General features: G+C 37.7%; 1 pseudogene; it reads left to right on the top strand.

The window, feature by feature from the left end:
* Positions 1–542: 542 nt before the first annotated feature.
* On the top strand, positions 543–23,016 carry LOC113663742 (annotated as a pseudogene).
* The last annotated feature ends 65 nt before the right edge of the window (positions 23,017–23,081 follow it).

Below are 23,081 nucleotides of genomic sequence, written 5' to 3'. Positions count from 1 at the left end.
TGTCTCATTTCACTGTGTACAGTGACTTGACTTGAACATGTGAGAACAATATACATTCATATACAGTATATATGTGAGAACAAATTGAGAACATGTTGCTAATTTATATAAAACCTTTAATAGTCTTTTATATTAAAACTTTTAAACAGTTACTCGGTAACACACTGTTATTTTAGACATACATCATATGATCACATGTGCTAAACCTTACTACCTTTACTAACCTACTGTGTTACGTTTTTTTAATACATATTTATCTCAGTATGTTTCCTCCACCCCGTGACCCGAGAAGTTCGGATAAGCGGAATAAAATGAATGAATGAATGAATGAATGTTTCTTCCAACACATTGTATTAAGTGTGTGTGAACTCTAAAGAAAAGAGCCGACACGGAATCGACTCATTTAGGAACGACTCATGACTCGTAATGAATCCTCCTTCCGAAACTTAGTGTTCAGCCTGAAGCCATGACTCTATTCGGCGGAGCGAAGTTAAAAAAAACTACATCATCAGGCAGAAACGGTAATATTAATGTCACACGAGGAGTGTTAACGACAGGTGAGTCAATTCTTTTAAATTTATAAAAGAAAAAAGAGGATATATTGTACATTAATCCCAGGTAAAATCTTTAAAGCTGAGTTTGTGTACGTTTGTTATAGGGATACATTCAAAATAAAACAGGAACAGTTATTTGTTTGGGTCAGTTTAAAAGTCCAGGAAAAAGATAAACATATATGGGTAGTTGACAAATGACCAAGAAAAAGTACTTTTTTTGGAAAGCATAACTTTTTAAGAAAAAATACATAAATAAAAAAATATATATTTGTGGAGTATGAAAATTTCAGAAATATTTGTGGAGTATGAAAGTTTCAGAAAATATTACTGGTCACTCATTTTGTCAATGACTTCACATATTTTTTTCACTTTTTCACTCAACAATACTGTAAATGTGTCCTATGGTGTGACATTTAAAAAGTACTAAGAAATTATATTAAATAACATAAAATAAATACTTGAGATAGAATTGTTCACATTATTAAAACATTATTTTCTTAAAGTGATATTTATTTTACATGAAAGTACTAATTAGTATCATTTTCACCATGAATAGATGAATGGCGTCACACCAAAGGACAAAAAAAACTTAACAACTTCAGTGGTCTTAAAACATAGTTCAATATTTAATATTTGCACTTCTCATGGCCTTCATAGGGGTCTTCAGTCACATGACCTTGAGTGGGGTCTTGCAATTAAATGTAGTTGTCCATGATATTGCCCAAATTAAAATTAGGTTTTTGCATAACACCAAAGGACATTTTTTTTCTGTGACAAACTTTATGAAATTCCTACACTTTTAGAAATGTAAGTATATGAAAAGTGATGGCCACTTAGTGAAATAGACACTTGCACAATTATGCCAGGAGTGTTCATTAAGATTTTTAAACATTAATTTCTTTATTTATAAAATGTAATATTTATGAAATAATGTTGTCTACCGTCACACCATAGGACAATTTTGAGATTTGGCTCAAAGTTCTAAAAAACCTAACAATAACTTGGGTATTAAAACAACAAATTCATATAAAACAAGAAAATGTTTAACCATTTACAGTATTCTAAATTCTGAAAATGTGAAATAAATTATGTTTTATCTTCTGTGACAGTGAAAAAGCCATGTCACGTCAACTACCCATATAAACATACTATATATATATATATATATATATATATATATATATATATATTAGTTATTATTATCAGAAATCACAGATCCAAAATGTAAAAGTAACTTAAACGGTTCTACTTAAACTTCTAACGGTTTCATTTTAGAGGTTTTCTCCCATCAGTCTCCTTCTCAGCAGATGAGATGGTGCTCAGATGGGTCAGATCTGGGCCAGCTAATACTGTTTGGTTCTCAGACCGTTACCAGAACATTTATTTTTTTTTTTGCTAGCCAGGAAAGTGTTACTTTACAGAATTAGAACTTTGTTTTTATTTATTTGACATATTCATACATTTAAGCATCACTTATGAACAACCCTGTACTGCATAAGCTGTACTCTTATAAAAACATGCAATAATGTAGTTTTTTACTAAATTATAAAATGCTCTGGTGAAAATTGTGACCTTTGTGTAGTTAGGGTCAGTTTTGACCCAGTTATAATATAATATTATAATACTATAATTAGTGCGGAATCTGAAGTCATAAACACACTGTCAGCTCACTAACACTGTCAGCCAACAGCCCACTGACAGCCAGCTTCTCTTCCAAACCTGTGAGCTTTAGTTAGGGGCTTCTCTCATTGCCTGTTTTTCCCTGAACAAACAAAAGAAACAAACAAAGACGTATAGCTATAAGGGGAAGTCATGGCCTAATGGTTAGAGAGTTTGACTCGTAACCCTAAGGTTGTGGGTTCGAGTCTCAGGCCGGCAAAACCACGACTGTGGTGCCCTTGAGCAAGGCACCGAACCCCCCCAACTGCTCCCCGGGTGCCGCAGCATAAATGGCTGCCCACTGCTCCGGGTGTGTGTTCACGGTGTGTGTGTGTGTGTGTGTGTGTGTGTGTGTGTGTGTGTGTGTGTGTGTGTGTGTGTGTGTGTGTGTGTGTGTGTGTGTGTGTTCACTGCTGTGTGTGTGCATTTTGGATGGGTTAAATGCAGAGAACAAATTCTGAGTACGGGTCACCGTACTTAGCCATATGTCATGTCACGTATACGTCCAGACACCTCTAAGGCATGCATAAGACCAATTCAGTATGGAGTTAGTGACTTGCAGAGTACACATCGCCATCTTGGAGCATGCGAAAATGAAAAGACAATTTACGACAAGCCAAGCTCTGGATCATATCTTTGCTGAAAATGAGGTAGAGGACAGAGAACAGCATAGTGATATGGACAAGCATGTTTCTGATGATGAGGATGATGTAAAGTATCAACGGAAGACCCAGACACATCTAATGAGTCTGATGAGGTGGTTGCCAGTGCTCAAGTAACATATATTGAAGCTCAGTACCTCCGGATTTTCATGGCAGCAAACGTCTTAAAAATCTACAGATTTACACAGGTTTACCTGTGAGTGGCATCCCTGAGAAAAAACAATGAAAATGTGTAGTCCTCGATATACTACTGGACTGTGGGATCACAATATCACGTGTGACAATTTTTTATCAGCTATGACCTTGGACAAGAACTTCTTAGAAGGAAACTTACCATGGTGGGCACAATAAAAAAAAATAATAATAAACCTGAGTTGCCCGTTGAAATTTTGCAGGTGAAGCACAGGGTTCCTCTTTCTTAAAAATGTACTTTTACAGACACCACCACTGTTGTTTCATGTTGTTCAAAAAAAATGGAGTGTTGTACTTATGTCCACTTTTTACAAAGATTCTGCTGTCTCATCACGAAGTGACAAAAAGCCCATATTAATCCTGTACTATAATAAAAACAATGGAGAGGTGGACAATCTGACTGCCACCTAGACATGCGAGTGAATGACCACACATGCATCTAAACTCATGCATGTTTTTGCACACAAACACTTTATTGGATTTAGTAGTAATAGATTTCTATTGGTTTGATTTGCTTGATTGGTTGTTGTGTTTGACCTTGCAAATCTACATTTTGTATCATTACTTGTTCTGCTTTTCATTTTGTATTTGTATTAATGTTCTATTTTTGAAAAAAATATATGGGTCAAAATTGACCCGTAACACCATAGATGTTACAATAGTTAATAAAATTAAAATTAAAAAATATATAAAACAAATTTATTTAAGAGAAGTGTCCTAATACTCATCAGTAATAGTCAGGAAACATAACAATCTTTCATTTATTTATGTAATTCCCTTGAGGTTAGTTTTACCATTTTTTGGAATTAAAAACGAAAAGTATGCTGTCAAAAGAAAGGCCCAGGGGCAACACCAAAAATATTAAAACCAATCTTTTTATGGATAAGGAAACCTAACATGGTATCTAAGAGGTAGGAAACAAATCTGATGATAAATAATTGTTTTGAGGCTATTTTATGACTGTTTTAAGACAGGGGTCAAAACCGACCCGTTAACATAACAAATGGTAACAGAAAGCTAACATAAGAGGAAGGGTAACCCAGGCATGTGTCACGGTCGGCGCACCTGCCTCGCCTCCTGAACGTCAACATAGGGAAGCATCTCCGGTATACTAGTCACTTCCAGACTATACCTCCCATCATCCATCACGGAGACTGATTGCTCCTCCACCTGTTTCCTATCAGCCATTTCCTATATATACAAACTTGACTCCAGTGCGAAGTCTCGATCTGTCATAGCATTCATTCTGAGTATTTCTCGTATGTTTCTAGTTCCGGTTTCTGATCTAGTTTCTGTATTCTGGTTTTCTGATTGTCTGCTGGCCTGCCCTGACCTTCTGCCTGTCTCTCCGTTTTTGATTTCTGCCTGCCCTACGTTGTTGTGTTTGCCGGTCCTGACCCTGTCTGTTTGTTTGCGAGATCGTTATTAAAAGCTGCAAATGGATCATCAGCCTTAGGACTCCTCATTACAAGCTGAAGGGAAGAACAATACGATTGCAGATAAACAAACAAGCAAAAATGACACACAAGCATAATGATGTAAAGGACAAAGGCATATATTAGTTCTATGTAACAAAGCAAAACCAACGTTACTCGCCTATCGAGAAGGAAAAAAGCGCCTCGGCGTCTTAAGTAAAGTCGGCCACATATTCACAGGTCAGAGTTTCCCGAGTCAATAACTCCTGAGCTAAATGCTGTTACTATACAAAACGCGGTTGTAGCTGCCTCTCTACATTACTACGATAGAAAAGAGGTGTTATTTGTGTAGTAACAGCGTTTAGCTCAGGAGTTATTCATTCATTCATTCATTTTCTACCGCTTATCTGAACTACCTCGGGTCACGGGAGCCTGTGCCTATCTCGGGCATCAAGGCAGGATACACCCTGGACAGAGTGCCAACCCATCGCAGGGCACACACACTCATGCAATCACACACTACGGACAATTTTCCAGAGATGCCAATCAACTACCATGCATGTCTTTGGACCGGGGGAGGAAACCGGAGTACCCGGAGGAAACCCCTGAGGCACGGGGAGAACATTCTCACGCACAAAAGGCGGTTGCGGTAATTGAACCCCGACCCTGGTGGTGTGAGGCGATCATGCTAACCACTAAGGCACCGTGCCCCACCTCAGGAGTTATTGACTCGGGAAACTCCAACCTGTGAATATGTGGCCAACTTCCTGCTCCTTCAGTTCTCTCCAGCGCTGGAAAGCTGATCCTATATTAACACGTCCTACTTCTTGCTTATCGTAAGTCTTTCTTCTCTTTCTTTCTTTGTTTTTATCCTCAATGTCAATGTTAAAACTGCTTTCTACTAATGTCACATATGTGCACTGAACACTCTCTCCGCCCATATTGACAAGACCCGCCCCTTCCTGCTCATTGGCTACACATTTTTTTGTTGTTGTTGTTGTTGTTTATTATTTGGCTCACTCAGTTTTCTGAAGCATTTCTCAAAAATCGAAGACCCCACCTTTAATGTCTAAAGCTAAGGCTAAAGTTTTTAGACTGCAGTTTTTATGTGATGAAAATTAACAGCTACAATTTTTGTTTAGTGTTCTACAAAAGGCAGAAGACAAAAGAGAAACAAACATCAAAGAAACATGGTAAGATCGAAACCAACATAACTATGACTCTGACAAAAATGATTCGATTATAGAAAAGGTTAATGAATTCTAATATAAAAAAGTAGATAAATGCAAACACATACTAAGAACACCATGAAGATCTATCTGTTGTAAACAGTCAAAAAAAGTGATCATAAAGTCTAATAATTGAAGCCCAAATCTCATTCTCCTGCTTTACAGGCACGACTCAGAATCTGCTGCTGGATATGAATTCCAGAAAAAGTTCAAATTAAATCTGATGAAGAAGTTTCAGTGTTTGAATGGAGTGATAATAAACCTGGGAACCCAAACACTCCTGAATGAGATCTACACAGAGCTCTACATCACAGAGGGAGACAGTGGAGAAGTCAATAATGAACATGAGGTGAGGCAGATCGAGGCAGCATCCAGGAGAAGAACAACAGAGGAAACACCAATCAAATGCAATGACATCTTTAAGCCTTTATCTGAACAAGACAAACCCATCAGAACTGTGCTGACAAAGGGAGTCGCTGGCATCGGAAAAACAGTCTCTGTGCAGAAGTTCATTCTGGACTGGGCTGAAGGGAAAGTAAATCAGGACGTCCACCTCATATTTCCACTTCCTTTCAGAGAGCTGAACTTGATGAAGGACCAGAAACTGAGTCTGATGAAGCTCCTTCATGTCTTTTTTAAGGAAACAAAAGAAACAGAAATGTTCAGTTTGGAAAAGTTTCTGTTCATTTTTGACGGATTGGACGAGTGTCGTTTTCCTCTAGATTTCCAGAACACAGTGAGAGTGTGTGATGTAACTGAATCAGCATCAGTGCCTGTGCTGCTGATAAACCTGATCAAAGGGAATCTGCTTCCCTCTGCTCTCATCTGGATCACCTCCAGACCTGCAGCAGCTGATCAAATCCCCTCTGAGTGTGTGGATCGAGTCACAGAGGTATGAGGGTTCAATGACCCACAGAAGGAGGAGTACTTCAGGAAGAGGATCAGTGATCAGAGCCTGGCCAATAATATCATCACACACCTGAAGTCATTAAGAAGCCTCTACATCATGTGTCACATCCCAGTCTTCTGCTGGATTACAGCCACTGTTCTAGAGAGAATGTTGGGTGAAGCAGAGAGTGGAGAGATCCCCAAGACTCTGACTCAAATGTACACACACTTCCTCATCATTCAGACAAACATCATAAGAGAAAAATACTCAAAGAAGCAGGAGAGTAATGAAGAAATGCTTCTTAAACTGGGACAACTGGCTTTTCAGCAGCTGAAGAAAGGGAACCTGATCTTCTATGATGAAGACCTGAGAGAGTGTGGTATTGATGTGACAGAAGCAGCAGTGTACTCAGGTGTGTGTACTCAGATCTTCAGAGAGGAGTTTGGGCTTCACCACAGTAAAGTGTACTGCTTTGTTCATCTGAGCATTCAGGAGCATCTCGCAGCTCTGTATGTGCACCTGACCTTCATGAAGGAGAAGAGAAATGTTCTTAAATTGAATCCATTCTCTGTATGGTTGAATAAAGACAATACAATCTCAAATTTACACAAGAGTGCTGTAGATCAGGCTTTAGAAAGTCAGACTGGACATCTGGATCTTTTCCTTCGTTTTCTTCTGGGTCTCTCACTGGAGTCCAATCAGAAACTTTTACATGTTTTAGTAACACAGACAGGAAGTAGCTCCCAAAACATAGAGGAAACGATTCAGTACATTAAGAAGAAGATCAGTGAACGTCTTCCTACAGAGAAATCCATCAATCTGTTCCACTGTCTGAATGAACTGGGTGATAATTCTCTAGTGGAGGAAATCCAAAACTACCTGAAATCTGGAAAACAAAGTAAACTTTCTTCTTCACAGTGGTCTGCTCTGGTGTTTGTGTTACTGACATCAGCAGAGGAGCTGGATGAGTTTGACCTGAGTAAATATTTCAGTACAGATAAGATAACAGAAGATATTGTTCTGAAGATGATGCCTGTGATTGAAGAATCCAGTAAAGCAATGTAAGTAAAGCAGAGCATAACTGTTCTACTTTTATAGTATTAGAAAGAGAGGTACTGAACAGACTCTGACTGAAATGGACTTTGGCATGTTTTGATCTGAAGATAATACAGGGTGGAGTTAATGCAATTAGTATGTAACCTGGGTACGAGATCTCTGTCTGAAATCACACCGATTTTTCGGCTTGGTCACTATATGTAATGGAGCAGTACACAACAGCAAGACCATAGAAGGGTATACAGTATATGTCACATTACTCCAGCTCTTGCTTCTCAAGTCAAGTGAATAAGCTTTTATTGTCATTTCAACCATATATAGCTGTTGCAGTGCACAGTGAAATGAGACAACATAAAACTACATACATTTATGAAACTACATAAAACAAAGACAGAGCTAAGGACTTAAGATATTTCTAGCCACATAAAGTGCATCTGTGCAACCTGGTGCAAACAGTGCAGGACATGACAAACAAGACAGTGCAGGACAAAAGACAGTGCAAACAAAAGATACAAGACATGACACAAAAGACAATAAACAGAAATGGTTCCAACCAGTGTAAATATAATATGTTCAAACAATATTGCATGTGCAGAAATACTGGATTGAACACTATTTTAGCAGCAGTTACCTGAGATATTGTAAAGGATTGTGAGTCAGCATGTGCAAAGAGCAAAAAAAAAACAGTGTGCAAAACAGCATGTAAACAGTTTGATGGATATATAATAGAAGTGTGTGTATTTGGTGTAGGTCTGTTCAGTCCATACAGTTGACGCGCGTGCGCGTGTGTGTGTTGTGCTCAGTACAGTTCAGTTCACTTATTAAGGAGTCCGATGGCTTGTGGAAAGAAACCCTCACAAAGTCTGATTGTGAAGGCCTGAATGCTTTGGTACCTTTTTCCAGACAGCAGGAGGGTGAAGAGTGTGTGTGAGGGGTGTGTGGTGTCATCCACAATGCTGTGGGCTTTGCGGATGCAGCGTGTTGTGTAAATGTCCATGATAGAGGGAAGAGAGACTCCAATGATCTTCTCAGCTGTCGTCACTATCTGCTGCAGGGCCATGTGATCCGAGATGGTGCAGTTCCCAAACCAGACAGTGAGGCAGCTGCTCAAAATGCTCTCAATGGTCCCTCTGTAAAAAGTAGTCAGCATGGGGGGGAGGGAAATGTGCCTTTCTCAGACTTCATAAGAAGTAGAGATGCTGCTGGGCTTTCTTGGTGATGGAGCTGGTGTTGAGTGACCAGGTGAAGTTCTCCGTTAGATGAAGACCAAGAAATTTGGTGCTCTTGATGATCTCTACAGATGATCCGTCAATGTGGTTGCGTTGTTCTGTCCTGAAATCAACAACCATCTCTTTGGTTTTATCAAAGAGAGACAGGTTGTTGGCTCTACATCAGGCTGTTGCACCTCCTCTGTGTATGCTGACTTGTTGTTCTTGCTGGTGAGACCCAGCACAGTCGTGTCATGGGAAAACTTGATAATATGCTCAGTGTGAGGGTGCTGGAGATGCTGTTCCCGATCCGGTCTGACTGAGGCCTCCCAGTCAGGAAGTCCAGGATCCAGTTGAAGAGGGAGGTGTTTAGTCCCAGCAGGCTCAGGTTCCCAATCAGGTGCTGAGGGATAATTGTATTGAATGCTGAACTAAAGTCTATGAACATCATAACGTAAGCTTACGTAAGTGTCTTTATTGTCCATGTGGGCGAGGGCTAAATGGAGGGCCCTGGCAATGGCATCGTCCGTAGAGCAGTTTGGATGATATGCAAACTGTAGGGGGTCCAGTGTGGGTGGTCTTGATGTGTCTCATGATGAGCTTCTCGAAGCACTACATAAAAATGGCTGTGAATGCCATGGGATGATGGTCATTGAGGCAGGACACTATAGACTTCTTTGGGATGGGGACAATGGTGGTTGTCTTGCTAAGAGAGACAATTCTTCACAATATTCATTGCATGCTTGTGGCTAATAAACTCATCATACCCTGAAGAGTCCTTTTAACCCAGAAGTGTTCAATATTTAGGTAAAAGCTCCCTCTGGTGGGCAGCAAAGGGGATTTGCTTATTTTCTAACTGGTGTTTATATTTTAGCATTTATGAAAAGGAGAAAGTTCAGTGAAAGTGTCACTACTTGATCATTTGCACTTGTTTAAGCTCATTATGTTTTATTTTATTTCCTTTAGTATCAGCTGTGATTCACTTGGAGTAAAAAGTTGGTCATCTCTGGTCTCAGCGCTCAGATCAGAAACCTCCAATCTGAGAGAACTTCATCTGACTGTGAAAACACTGCATCTGTCTGGGAATAAACTCGGAGACTCAGGAGTGAAGATTCTCTCTGCTGTATTGGAGAATCCTCACTGTAAAGTGGAGATACTGAGGTAAGATCATCTCTCTGAGACTCACAATAACTCACTTTATGCAGCAATTGTTTTAAACCTGAAATCTTTTGTAAAAATAAAATGTGCAAAATAAAGAGATAAGTGATAAGTGATCATGAGTTCTCTCCAGAATCAGGTATGCAAGAAATAAATAAATGTACTTAGAATTAGATACGGGGGGCACGGTGGCTTAGTGGTTAGCCCGTTGTGTGTGCAGAGTTTGTATGTTCTCCCCGTGCCTCTGGGGTTTCCTCCGGGTACTCCGGTTTCCTCCCCCGGTCCAAAGACATGCATGGTAGGTTGATTGGCATCTCTGGAAAATTGTCCGTAGTGTGTGAGTGTGTGTGTGTGTAAGTGAATGAGAGTGTGTGTGTGCCCTGTGATGGGTTGGCACTCCGTCCAGGGTGTATCCTGCCTTGATGCTCGATGACCCTTGAGATAGGCACAGGCTCCCTGTGACCCGAGAAGTTCGGATAAGCGGTAGAAAATGAGAGAGAGAGAGAGAGAGAGAGAGAGTTAGATACATGTGCATAGAAATAAACAAAAAGTAATTTTACATCCTGACTCTACTTTTAACACTCACTAGGAGCTGCTGCTTTAAGAAGCTTCATTGAGTGACGTTGCTCAGTAACATTTCTGTGTGGTGTGTAGTCGTGTAACAGACTAGTTTAATAAAGACTTTATCTTCTCTGAATACAGACACCACACTGTGTCTTTACCCCTGAAACTCCTACACTGTAATCAGAGGATATAATAAGATGAAATGTGTTTCACTTTGTGTTTACACTGGAGAACAGTGTCAGAGTGGAGATTGGACTCATCTGAGAGCTGAAGAACAGAACTGCAGTTGGTTGAAGAGTACATGGGGCAACACCAAAATTAAGTTCTTTTTAAATCAAATAAAAACACTGAACAAAATGATGGCTGTGTTTTGTACATGTCATGTCCAGAATTAGAGTAGGACTGGTTTTCTTTTCTTATGTGTGAAAGGCTTTCATTCTAGTTAAATGTCTAAATAAAAAATATGTTTGGACAGTGATCCATTTTGACTATTTATGATTTTTTGTTAAAATCACAACTTTATCATAACTAAGTTGTAACTAACGTTAAATAATCAGAATCATTTTAAATATCACCAAACCAAATACTAATCTGACTGTTAAAATGGTTGATTGAAACCAAATCTTTTCAAAAACAATTTGTAATTCTTGATTTCTTCTGAAGCAATATTTTGTCTTAATATAATTGGCTAGAGTTTCCTTCATAAATTAACATCATACACTATAAGGAAATTTGTATAATTTATGTTTAAATTAACAATCTTGTGCAAATGTAACTATGTTTTCACTTAAATAAGCTGAGTCCGCTAAACTACATACTTTATAATGTAGACTAATGTTAAAATGTTGAAATGGGACACAATCCTATTTTGTTCATGTTATGTCATTATTGACTGGGAAAGCTGCTCAAAATAAGTGATTTATAAAAATGTAGCATTTTGGATTACTGTAGCCAGTGTTTCACTGAAATAAAATTCTAGTTGTCACCAGTAAAATCCAGGAATTCAACATCTTTAACTTCTATAAGCCTATTAGTCTATTCTCTCCCTCTCGAAGGTGCAAGACACACGTTCTCCCTCTGCAAGTCTATGCTAGCTCATAGAATCCCTTAGTGGAATTTTATGGAATTTGTCAAATTGATAGTGTACAGGAGAGAACTGATGGGACGGCCTGCGATGGGACGCCGAGGGACTTTAGTAAAGTTGGCCTCATATTCACAGATTCGAGTTTAATATTTTCATATTTAAAAAAAATCATCAAAATGATACAAAAAGACATTTCCCCCAAATAAGTGTTGTAGTATAACTATCAGGACATCAGTGATGTGTGAGCTGAATTTGGTGACAAGTAAAGTATTCACTTTTCAGTTTTTGTACTTTGCAGATGTTCCCTTGGAATCTGTCTCTTAGTCGTCTGCACAAAGAGACTTGTGTATTTTGTCCACTGTGGAGGAAAGCTGATCTTTAAGAAAATTGGGTTGTTGCTGCCTCTCTACATTACTATGATAGAAAAGAGGTGTTATTTGTGTAGTAACAGCGTTTAGCTCAGGAGTTATTGACTCGGGAAACTCCAGCCTGTGAATATGCGGCCAACTTCACGACAGCGAGTCGCTTTTTTCCTTCTCGAGCAACGTTGGTTTTGCTTTGTTTCACAGAACTAATATATGCCTTTGTCCTTTACATGATTATGCTTGTGTGTCATTTTAGCTTATTTGTTTATCTGCAATCGTATTGTTCTTCCCTTCAGCTATGATAAAGACACATTTCTTTCTGTTAGTTGCCTGGGTTGCGTATGTACAGTGTGTGGGTGGAGCTATCAATACAGGGGTGGGACCCATTTGGGTTAGGGGCGTGTTTGTTTTGGTGATTTCAAATGTCAACATTGGGTTTCAAACAACATACATCCCACCTTTAAACATCCAAAAGCCCATATAGTTAGTTGTATACCTGGAGGGAGCTTCACCCGCTCACTATATTTATAGCTTGTAATGAAAAAAATGTGATGTGATGAGTGTGTAATTGTGTCTCTCTACAGGTTGTGTGATTGTGGTGTCTCACCTGCAGGCTGTGCTGCTCTGACTTCAGCTCTGAGATCAAATTCCCTACACCTGAAAGATCTGGATCTGTCCTGGAATAATCTAGGAGACTCAGGAGTGAAGATTCTCTCTGCTGTACTGGAGAATCTTCACTGTAAACTGGAGAAACTGTGGTAAGATCATCTCTCTGAGAGTCACATGACCTGCTCCTGAGTAAGACACATTCTCTAATTGTGAGACTGAAGTAGAAGTTTTAAGTTCATCATCAATGTCCTGAGGAGGATGATTGTTTCTTTTCACTTATGACTTCTCACAGCTGCACGTGTGTGAGCTGCCTGGTTTAAAACCAGCAGTGACATTTAAATTATGTAAAAAAAAATACTGTTAATGCCATAGAATTGAAATGGGCAATAATTAAATTAACCAATTAGATTTTTAAGTTATTTTAATAATATCCTAAAATCCTCTTGTATTATTCTACATTTTGTGATAAATAAAGAATGTCTGAGTAAACCAGCTGACTCAAATACATTCATATAATAACATTGAGCAATTGGATCAATTGGTGTGTGTATGAGAGGAGATCACGTTACATGGACACTACTGTTTGTTTTATTGTATAGATATGGTTAAAATAATGTGCATAAAATGTCCAAACTTCAATCTACATCCAAAGAAATCAATTCACACTGATGAGTCAAAAGGAGCTAAATTCCTCACTAAAACTCAGGACCCAACAACACCCATGGTGCTGATTGACACCTGGTCTTTAGAGGACAAAATAACATAAGACTGATGACTGATCACTTCAAAATGTATTAAACTGAACAGAAAATGTCACCAGATCCAATTCCAATTGTTCACCATTTTTAGGAGATCCTTCTTCAAATGCACAAAAAGCTCACCACCTCTATTCCTCTGTCTTTTTTTTTTTTTGCTTTTAATTTCATGTTCTAATTCTGTAAACACAATTTGTAGACATTCTTACTCCCCATCGTTTTTATATTTCAGGAATATTTTTATTTAAAAATAAATTATCAGTAATCTGTATTAGAAATAACATGAATATTAATTCTCTTCACAAATAATGCTTTATCCTTCATACATTTTTCATTTCATTATTTTTTTTAAAGTGAAATCTGTTGATAAAGAGTCTGTCATTGTGTCTCTCTACAGGTTGTGTATGTGTGGTGTCTCAGATGAAGGCTGTGCTGCTCTGACTTCAGCTTTCAGATCAAATCCCTCAAACCTGAGAGAACTGGATCTGTCCTGCAATAATCTTAGAAACTCCGATAAGAAGCTGCTCTCTGCTCTTAAGAATGATGAAAAATACAAACTACAGACACTAAGGTGGGTAATGACTTTATATTAAAAGTTCAACCTATTTTCTAACAATTTAATGTGGTTTTGATTTAAAATTCATATGAATGGATGTGCAAAGAACGGATTCAGACAGAGTGCACAAAATGTCACAAATGAGTACATCAGAATGATTATAAGTGAACATTGTGTCTTCTGACATTCCGTAAAATTCACCTCAGCTTGTTCTTAAATAAAAATGTAGAACAGGAGCTAAATGACAGAAGAGCATGTTATTTAAAAAGTTATAAGAGAAGTATGCGATGGGTAAATATTTGCTTATAATAAGATTAGATTATATTAGATTCAACTTTGTCATTACACATGTACAAGTACAAAGCAATGAAATGCAGCTTAGAATCTAACCAGAAGTGCAATAAGCAGCAAGTGCAAGATGTACAGTATGATTACAGCTTTTACAGTATGAACAGGATAATATAAAAAAGAATATGCTATGGAAATACAGATGGATAAACATGATATACAGGTTGGGTGCTATAGACATGATATGCTGTGTTATGTTATATTGACATAATATACAAGGGTGGGTGTTCACCAGGAGGCAGAGTTCAGTAAGGTAAAAAGCTGTTCCTCAGTCTACTGGTTTTTGTCTGGAGGCTCCTGAAGAGCCTACTGGAGGGAAGGGGGACAAACAGTCAATGGGCAGGGTGAGAGGAGTCTGTATGCTGGGAGTTCAATGCAAACATTTCCATTTGGACGTCCTGGCTAGAAAGTTCCTGTTATCCAATTATCCTGTTAAAATGGTTGTTAGTAAGAATGAAGAAATGTTGAATGATTCATTATAAACAGGAGATGATAATGTTTCTGTTGGAGCAGAGATGATTACATGCTGTTGATCAAGAAGTACCACAGTCCACTTTGTGCTGATTAATTCACATGTTTTTCTTTCATATTCAGGCTCTAATGCATATCGGTGTGTGATGAAGACTCCAGTTTTGCTGCATTTCACTGTTGGGGAATAGATGTTTAAACCCATCAAACATTTAGTCCAAATACATGAAACAGGCTCAGACCTCTACAGGCTCTACACTTTTAATACATGTATAGTCATACTGTAGATATTTTGCTAGAAAATCATATACATCATATGTAGGTGGAAAATGTCTTGCATTGAAGAAATAAAATACATAAATATAATGTCATTATTTTTGTTGTGTACAATTAATAGTCTAACATTTTGTAGCAAAATTAAATTGACAGTATAATGATACAGTATTTTTGTAGTTCGCTGCTTTATTAGACAAATATTTATTAAATATTTATTAGTTTATTTATTAAAGTAACAAAACTTCCATCAAAATCATAACAGAAAAAAATAACAAAAACATAACATGAAAACCTAAACACAACAGCTTCCAAAATTATTGTCAAAGATGCAGGGATAAAAATAGACCCAAATGCAGGATAGAGTAAAAATTAACTAATTTATTAAATAAAACACACAAAACAGGGCAAAGACACGTCAAAACACGTGACAAATAATGAGGATTTCAGGACTAAATACACATGACAATTAAAAGGGCCGAGCGGCGTCCACAGCCGAGCAGAAGGGCCGAGCGGCGTCCACAGCCGAGCAGAAGGGCCGAGCGGCGTCCACAGCCGAGCAGAAGGGCCGAGCGGCGTCCACAGCCGAGCAGAAGGGCCGAGCAGAATAGACCCAAATGCAGGACAGCATAAAAATTAACTTATTTATTAAATAAAACACACAAAAAGGGACAAGGACACAACAAAACACGAAACAAAAGACGTGACAAATAACTAGGATTCTGTGCCACCATAGGCAACACGGCATGGCTAAATACACATGACAATTAACACATAAGTAACAGGTGTGCAGCGGTGGGGAGGAATAGACAAGGGTGGGGCAGAAATGTGAACACTGAACATAAACAAAAAGCACATGGCCAAAGTCCGGGCTGGATCCCCCCCACCCAACGCGTCAATCCCATATTAGACACTAAATCGAAGTGGCTCCCAACGCGTCAATCCCATATTAGACACTAAATCAAAGGAAACCATGATCCTGGCAAGGCAGGTGGGGGAAGCAAGGCACACAGCGAGGCAGGTAAGGGCGAGGCAGACACATGGAGATGAACATAGAAAAAAGCACATGGCCAAAGTCCTGGCTGGATCCTGATAATTATGGCTAGAACACAACAATGACTGGTAATGACAGAACAATTGGAAGGGTTGTGGCACAACTCACATGGGGACAGAGATACAGCAGGCTTATAATCAAACTGCTACCAGCATTTCTCTGATTTATGACACTTCTCTTAGAGACAGTTCACCAGCTGTTTTTTTTTTAAATATATTTCCTTTGATATGCTTTAAACTGACAGAAAACATAGCAGTCAGAGACTAATAGGCTTGGCCTTGAAAATCCAAGTGGGGGGGGGTGTATGTATTAATTCAATTCAACAGAATGAAAGATAAAAAAATCTGTAGTAGTTAAACTCGCTAAGCAATAAACTACAGTGTAGAGTTGATAGCACAAACAAAATATTAATGAAAATAATCCATTCAATACTAAATAGAAATAACATTATTGATTTGGTCTTTGTCTTGTCCACTTTTGCCATTTTAAATAATACCATAACTTTTGGTCCTTTCAGTCTCCTCTCTTCAGTTGTTCATAAACAAAACATACAGAATGTTTGTAGAAAATAACTAAGTATACTGACATTGTGTGTTTTTAACATAGATTTCTTTACATTTTGCTCTCTGAAAGACTTAAGTTGGCCCCATATTCCCAGATTCGATTTTCCCGAGTCAATAGCTCCTGAGCTAAAGGGTGTTACTACACAAATAACACCTCTTTTTTATCTTAGTAATGTAGAGAAGCAGCTAGAATGCAGCTACGACCTAATCTTTCTCAATATCAGCTTTCCTCCGCGTTGGACAAAATACATAATTCTCTATGTGCAAACAACGAAGAAACAGATTCCTAGGGACCGTCTGCAAAGTGCAAACCCCGAAAAACGAATACAAAAAACAGTCAATAACTTTACTGTAATACACTGTACTGTCATCAAACTCAGATCACACATCACTGATGTCCTAATTGATGTACTAAAACACTTATTTGGGAGAAATCTCTTTTTTATTTTTTATGATTTTTCAAAAAAATTAAAAAATCAATAGCTTTACTGTAATACACTGTACTGTCAGCAAACTCAGATCACACATCACTGATGTCATAATACATGTACTAAAACACTTATTTGGGGGAAATGTCTTTTTCTTGATTTTTTTATGATTTTTCATAATATAAAAATAAATAAATTGACTATTATGGAAATTATACTCAATAACTTTACTGTAAATATTTTGAGAAACCTTGCTTTTTGATTATTTTTATTGTTTGCATTATGAACATATATACAACAATATACAATAATATACATTTAACTTTTATGTACACTTTAAACATATGTAATCCTGCTTATTTAAGAGCTATTACAGATATCATTAAATGCTAGGGTCTCTGTACTTGGTTTAGCTCATTGCACAATGCACAATACCAAGGGATATGTCCGCTCGGTATTTCTTCGTCTGTCATCCCAAGGCAGTTTATGTGGAACCATTTTGTGCATGTTCCACACTGAATCTATAAGGGGGAAAATATGCAAATTATATCTATAAAATATTTGCTTTAAAAATCCTGTAATGCATAAATGTATTGAAATATTCAATTACTTTAAATTTATCTATAGATAACCTCAACCTTCAGATTATCCACTACAATGTTTACTGTACAGTTTTAAACAACTGAAGTATAAATCTCACCCAAACAGCAGCCACAGCTTTCGGTAGGTCCTTGTTTCCACAAAAGGAGCAGAAATCTGTGTTTGGAACTTGAAAAACAAACAAACAAAAAAACATGAACCTGAACATGTTTTGCCTTAGTGTTATCTGACATAATTTAGTCTGACATTTTGTCACATTTATTTTTTTTTTTTTTTACTATGGTGACTAGACTGTAATAATGAATAAAATTTATAAGGTGTCCAAATAAATTTGGGTTTCACTGTATATCAAGTATATACAATATATACACAGATGCTTATACACAACCTGTTAAGTTTGCAAAAAGAATACAGAAATTTGAAATACAATAATAACTGATCCTTTTAGAATGACTTCAGCCATGTCTCTTCTTTGCTTAAGTGATTCTTGTGATGGGTCAATTTCAAACATTTGTGGAATTCTACAACTTTGGGCCAGAGTGGTAGTCAAAATAGCCTGTGCACCTTACACATTACATAACGACACTGCATTTCTCACATGATCACAAATGCATTTGTTCCTTTAGTATGATAAGTAGAGAGCATAATAGCCCACCCAGAGAGTACTGTTTGAATGTAGTAGTGGAATTTTGATTTCCATTTGCATTGAACTGATAATACTTTGATGGACAATACTTAGATCTATATTGTAGTGTATTCTTTCAGTTTATATACTACAATATAAGACCCTTTTATTTATTCATTCATTCATTCGTTCATTTGTTCGTTTGTTCATTTCGGAATCTCTGGCATGCTGTGTGACTTTGATGTGTACCAGTGGAGAGTAGATGGAATATGACAAGCCAAATCTGAACTTGAACTTCCAGAGGGTGTGATCTGAGTTTGATGACAGTAGAGTGAAAAATCATAAAAAAAATAATAAAAATAAAAAATAAAAAAAGAGATTTCTCCCAAATAAGTGTTTTAGTATATGTATTAGGACATCAGTGATGTGTGATCTGAGTTTGGTGACAGTACAGTGTATTACAGTAAAGCTATTGATTTTTAAAAATTTTGAAAAATCATAAAAAATAAAAACAAAGAGATTTCTCCCAAATAAGTGTTTTAGTACATCAATTAGGACATCAGTGATGTGTGTTCTGAGTTTGATGACAGTACAGTGTATTACAGTAAAGTTATTGACTGTTTTTATAGTATTCGCTTTTCGGGTTTTGCACTTTGCAGACGGTCTCTTGGAATCTGTTTCTCAGTTGTCTGCACATAGAGTCTTGTTTATTTTGTCCACCGCGGAGGAAAGATTTTGAGAAAAATTTGGTTTTAGCTGCCTCTCTACATTACTAAGATAATAAAGAGGTGTTATTTGTATAGTAACACCCTTTAGTTCAGGAGCTATTGACTCGGGAAACTCGAATCTGGGAATATGGGGCCAACTTTTCTTAAGTCTCTGAAAGTGTATTTATTCTGTAAACAGGTGAATCTAAATGTGTGTTTCATTTTCGGGGAAGTCGAAAATGGTTACCCATAACCAGACATCCCAAGTGTCGCGGATGTTCCAGGAGTCTCCCACATATTGATAGCGGCTCCCTGATGCCCGCAAATTAGTTACAATCTCCCGGTATCTAGAGCGAGCGAGCAAGAACGCTTGCGCTACAGAGTGGGAGGGGGAGCGAGAGACCTTGCGTGTGTGTGCTAGTGTGCGCTTGTGTGTCATTAAGAGCATGTAAGACAGAGAGCATCCTGATTGGCCTGTTTCGGTAAGCCAACCAATCAATTGCCAGTGTGGGCGGGGCTTTTATCTCTTCTCCCGTACCGAATTAATTAGTGTTGTCGCTATTCGATCCGTACAGCAACACGATCGGTTCCGCGCATGTGTGAAATGACGTCACTTCTTGTCATCGCCGACCGCAGTTTCGGAAATTAACGCTATCCTTACCGTTGTCATAGCACTTTATTCGTATTGCTCGTTTAATGTCTGTTTTGTGTGCAAGTTTGCTTACTCTAACTTGTTTTTATGCTATTGTTGTCCTAAGCAATCACTAAAATAATATATAAAATGTTTAAGGTTAATATGTGACACAAAATAAAACGTATGAGAAAATGTAGTAAAATTAAACTATAGTTTACATATGTTACACATAATTTGGGAAATGCAGATGTGTGTGTGTGTGTGTGTGTGTGTTTACATTTACAAAAACAGGACTAAATGAATTTGTTCCCTCCCTCACTCACACTCACACTCACTCACTGAACATGGCATTGACATTTACAGTTTTTTTCAATCGCTAACAAGCGCTTACCTATACTTAAGATAATTTTTCTAAACTCTTAACACAGACTTACACCTACAAAACACAATTGGCCAAATTGATAATTTTCCTCTCAAAAACACATTTTGTTAAATATATACTAACTCTCCATTTCAAAACAGAACACATCTTTCTCTGCACAGACTAACTTTACCGAAACACTGGAAATCTGACTCAAAATGAAATTATTCTGTCAAAGAATAACACTTGTTTTCACTTCACAAGGTCTATGCAGTCAGTCAAAGTACACCAGGTTTCAAAATACTGGCTATTGTTGACATTAGAAAAACTGCATAGACTTTTATGTTTCAGGTAACATGCAATCCACCTTTTACTCAAAATGTGAATAGGGTGGAAGGAAAAGACTTACCAGTCTTGGGTGGACTTCAAACCATGCTGTTATTGCTTGCGAATGATGGAAAGCAACTTTTTCTCAGGTAATTACAAATGTCCTCATGTTTTCACCCTCATTGAGAGAGGCAAGGAGGCGTTCGGTATTATAGGGTCCAACCTGACATCTGTGAAGGAGTAATCCTGCATTTGCCATTGCTGCACACATGGTAATATCAGCCCCTCTCTGTCCGGGCACATCAACTGTGGCCCTTTTTCCAACTATATTTCGTCCACGTCGACGCCTTTTGGATAGATTGAATCCTGCCTCAAGTACAGTAAATGAATTCATGAGGGGCCTGGTTGGCCTTCAATTCCACAACTCTCTGAAACAAAGTTTATGTATATCATGTCATTACTGTATACCATACTGTACTGTAACCTATTACTGTGTAGGTTTCCTACTTGCAAAGTGCAAAGCTTATAGAACTGGACATTGAATTGATTATACACTATACCTGGACATATTGTGGTCGTAGCTCCTTGACTCTCTCACTGTTCCTCTCAAAGGGAACAGTGTAGAGCTGCTTCATCCGCACTCTGTGTTTGGACAATGTCCGTCTAATGGTTGTGAGATATTGCCACATATCTCATGGTCCTCCACAATTCTAGTTTTAATTTCATGCAGTTTTATTGCATTATTTGCAACAACCATTTCTACAATGGCAAGCTCTTGATCATTATTGAGGATCTTTCCTCTTCCCCCAGAGGGTGGAAGATGTTGCATTCTTTAGAGGGGGAAAAAAATCAACATATGCATTACTGTATGACCTTGTTGTCATGTCAAGTGAGAATAGAAACATTCCATGTAAAATGCAATACTTACCTGTTGGTTTGTTGAAAGATGCGAATAATGGAGGTGATTGTTTGTTGATTATCAGCTGAGATATATTGTTTTTGAACTGATATCATTGCAGAAGCAGAGGTTTTTATACTGTACCTAAGGTTTGGAATATTGTTTTTGCTATTGTGGGATGTTGTGTGTTAACATTCGTGAATATTACAAAAACAATCCATAATTTTGTTGGGAGGTATAGCTTGTCTGTTAAGAAAATGTAAGCATTGTGAAAATGTGTTCACTGATTGCATATTTTGTGAAAAGGACATGAAATGTGTGAAAGGTATGGCCACAAAAGACTGATGCTGTGCTAATTGTGTTTAGAGTTTTGAAAATGTGACAACTGTTTGGACAAACGCTTGTTAGCGACTGAAAAAAACTGTAAGCCTTTTTTATCAATGCAGTAGGACAAAAATGTTTCCATATCCTCTTGACATTGAAAAATAAACATAAGGTCATCCTTTGCCTCAGAGAATTCATCACACGTGACCCTTTTGAGGGCAGTTTTTTTTTTTTTTCCATTTTTATTTTCCGTGAGTGAGGGCACAAATTAATTTGTGAATAAATCAGTTTAGTCCTGTGTTTTTGTAAATGTAAACATCTGTATTTCCCAAATTATGTGTAACATGTGTAAACTATAGTTTAATTTTGTGTCACATATTAACCTTAAAAATGTTATATATTATTTTAGTGATTGCTTAGGACAACAATACCATTAAACGAGCAATGTTATTAATTGTTGAAAGGCAGACAAATAAGAGTTGCAAATAATAAGACTTACAAATAAAGTACTATGACAACGGTCAGGATAGCGTTAATATCCAAAACTGCCGTCGGCGATGACAGGAAATGACGTCATTTTGCACATGCTTGGAACCGATCGTGTTGCTGGTACAGATCAAGTAGCGACAAGTGTATCTAGAAACAGGAGCACCATCATGGCCCTTGGCAGAGGGAGAGAGAGAGAGACCCAAAAAACCACAGTATAAGACACATTTTACACCAGACTACACGAAAGTGTCCCCCGTCTTATAAGCGTTAAACATAATGATGCACGCTGTACAGTTTGTAACAGTGAGTTCAGCATTGCCCATGGCGGTGTAAATGATTGTAAAACACGTATTGACGTGACTTCAACACGTTTCTACTCATGTGCAGATTTTTCAGGCCGGCTGGTTGCCAAGGCTACATGAAAACATCAAACTCCTTATAGACCTGTTTAAAGTTGCAATGGAATATAAATAAAAGCAGTTTACATAAATAGTATAAGCAGCTTATATAAATAGTAAAAGTCATCTACACATTTTAATATAATTAACAAATAATTGGGTAACACTTTACAATAAGGTTCATTAGTTAACATTAGTTTACTTATTATTAGTAACTGTATTTCTGTATACAAGTAAAGTCATGTTCTTTGGTGAAATATTATATCCTTGTCCTGCTTCTTTTATTTTAGTTTTATTTTGGTAAGGGGGGTGGACACACACACGACATGCACACATCACACTCATACACATATATAATTTTAATGTGTTTTGTAATTATGCTCCTCATCCACAGAATAAAGCGGACTTTGTTTATGTGCAGCCCCAAAAGGCACTACTTTTGCCCCGCCCCTGTCAATCATCACACCTGCACTAAAAATGTATTTGTTGATGTGTGTATGTGTGGGTGTGTGTGTGTACAGAACCTGCGCATGTTGGAGAACCAGTTAGAGAAAGCACAGCTGAAATGTCAGGAGGCTGAACACATCCTGTTCACCTGCAGGTAACACGCACATTCACATGGAACCAAC

Source organism: Tachysurus fulvidraco, chromosome 19 (genome assembly GCF_022655615.1).
Source record: "Tachysurus fulvidraco isolate hzauxx_2018 chromosome 19, HZAU_PFXX_2.0, whole genome shotgun sequence".
NCBI classification, from domain to species: Eukaryota; Metazoa; Chordata; class Actinopteri; order Siluriformes; family Bagridae; genus Tachysurus; species Tachysurus fulvidraco.
Note: the sequence above shows the minus strand (reverse complement) of the source record. Positions and strands in the feature narration are given on the sequence as shown.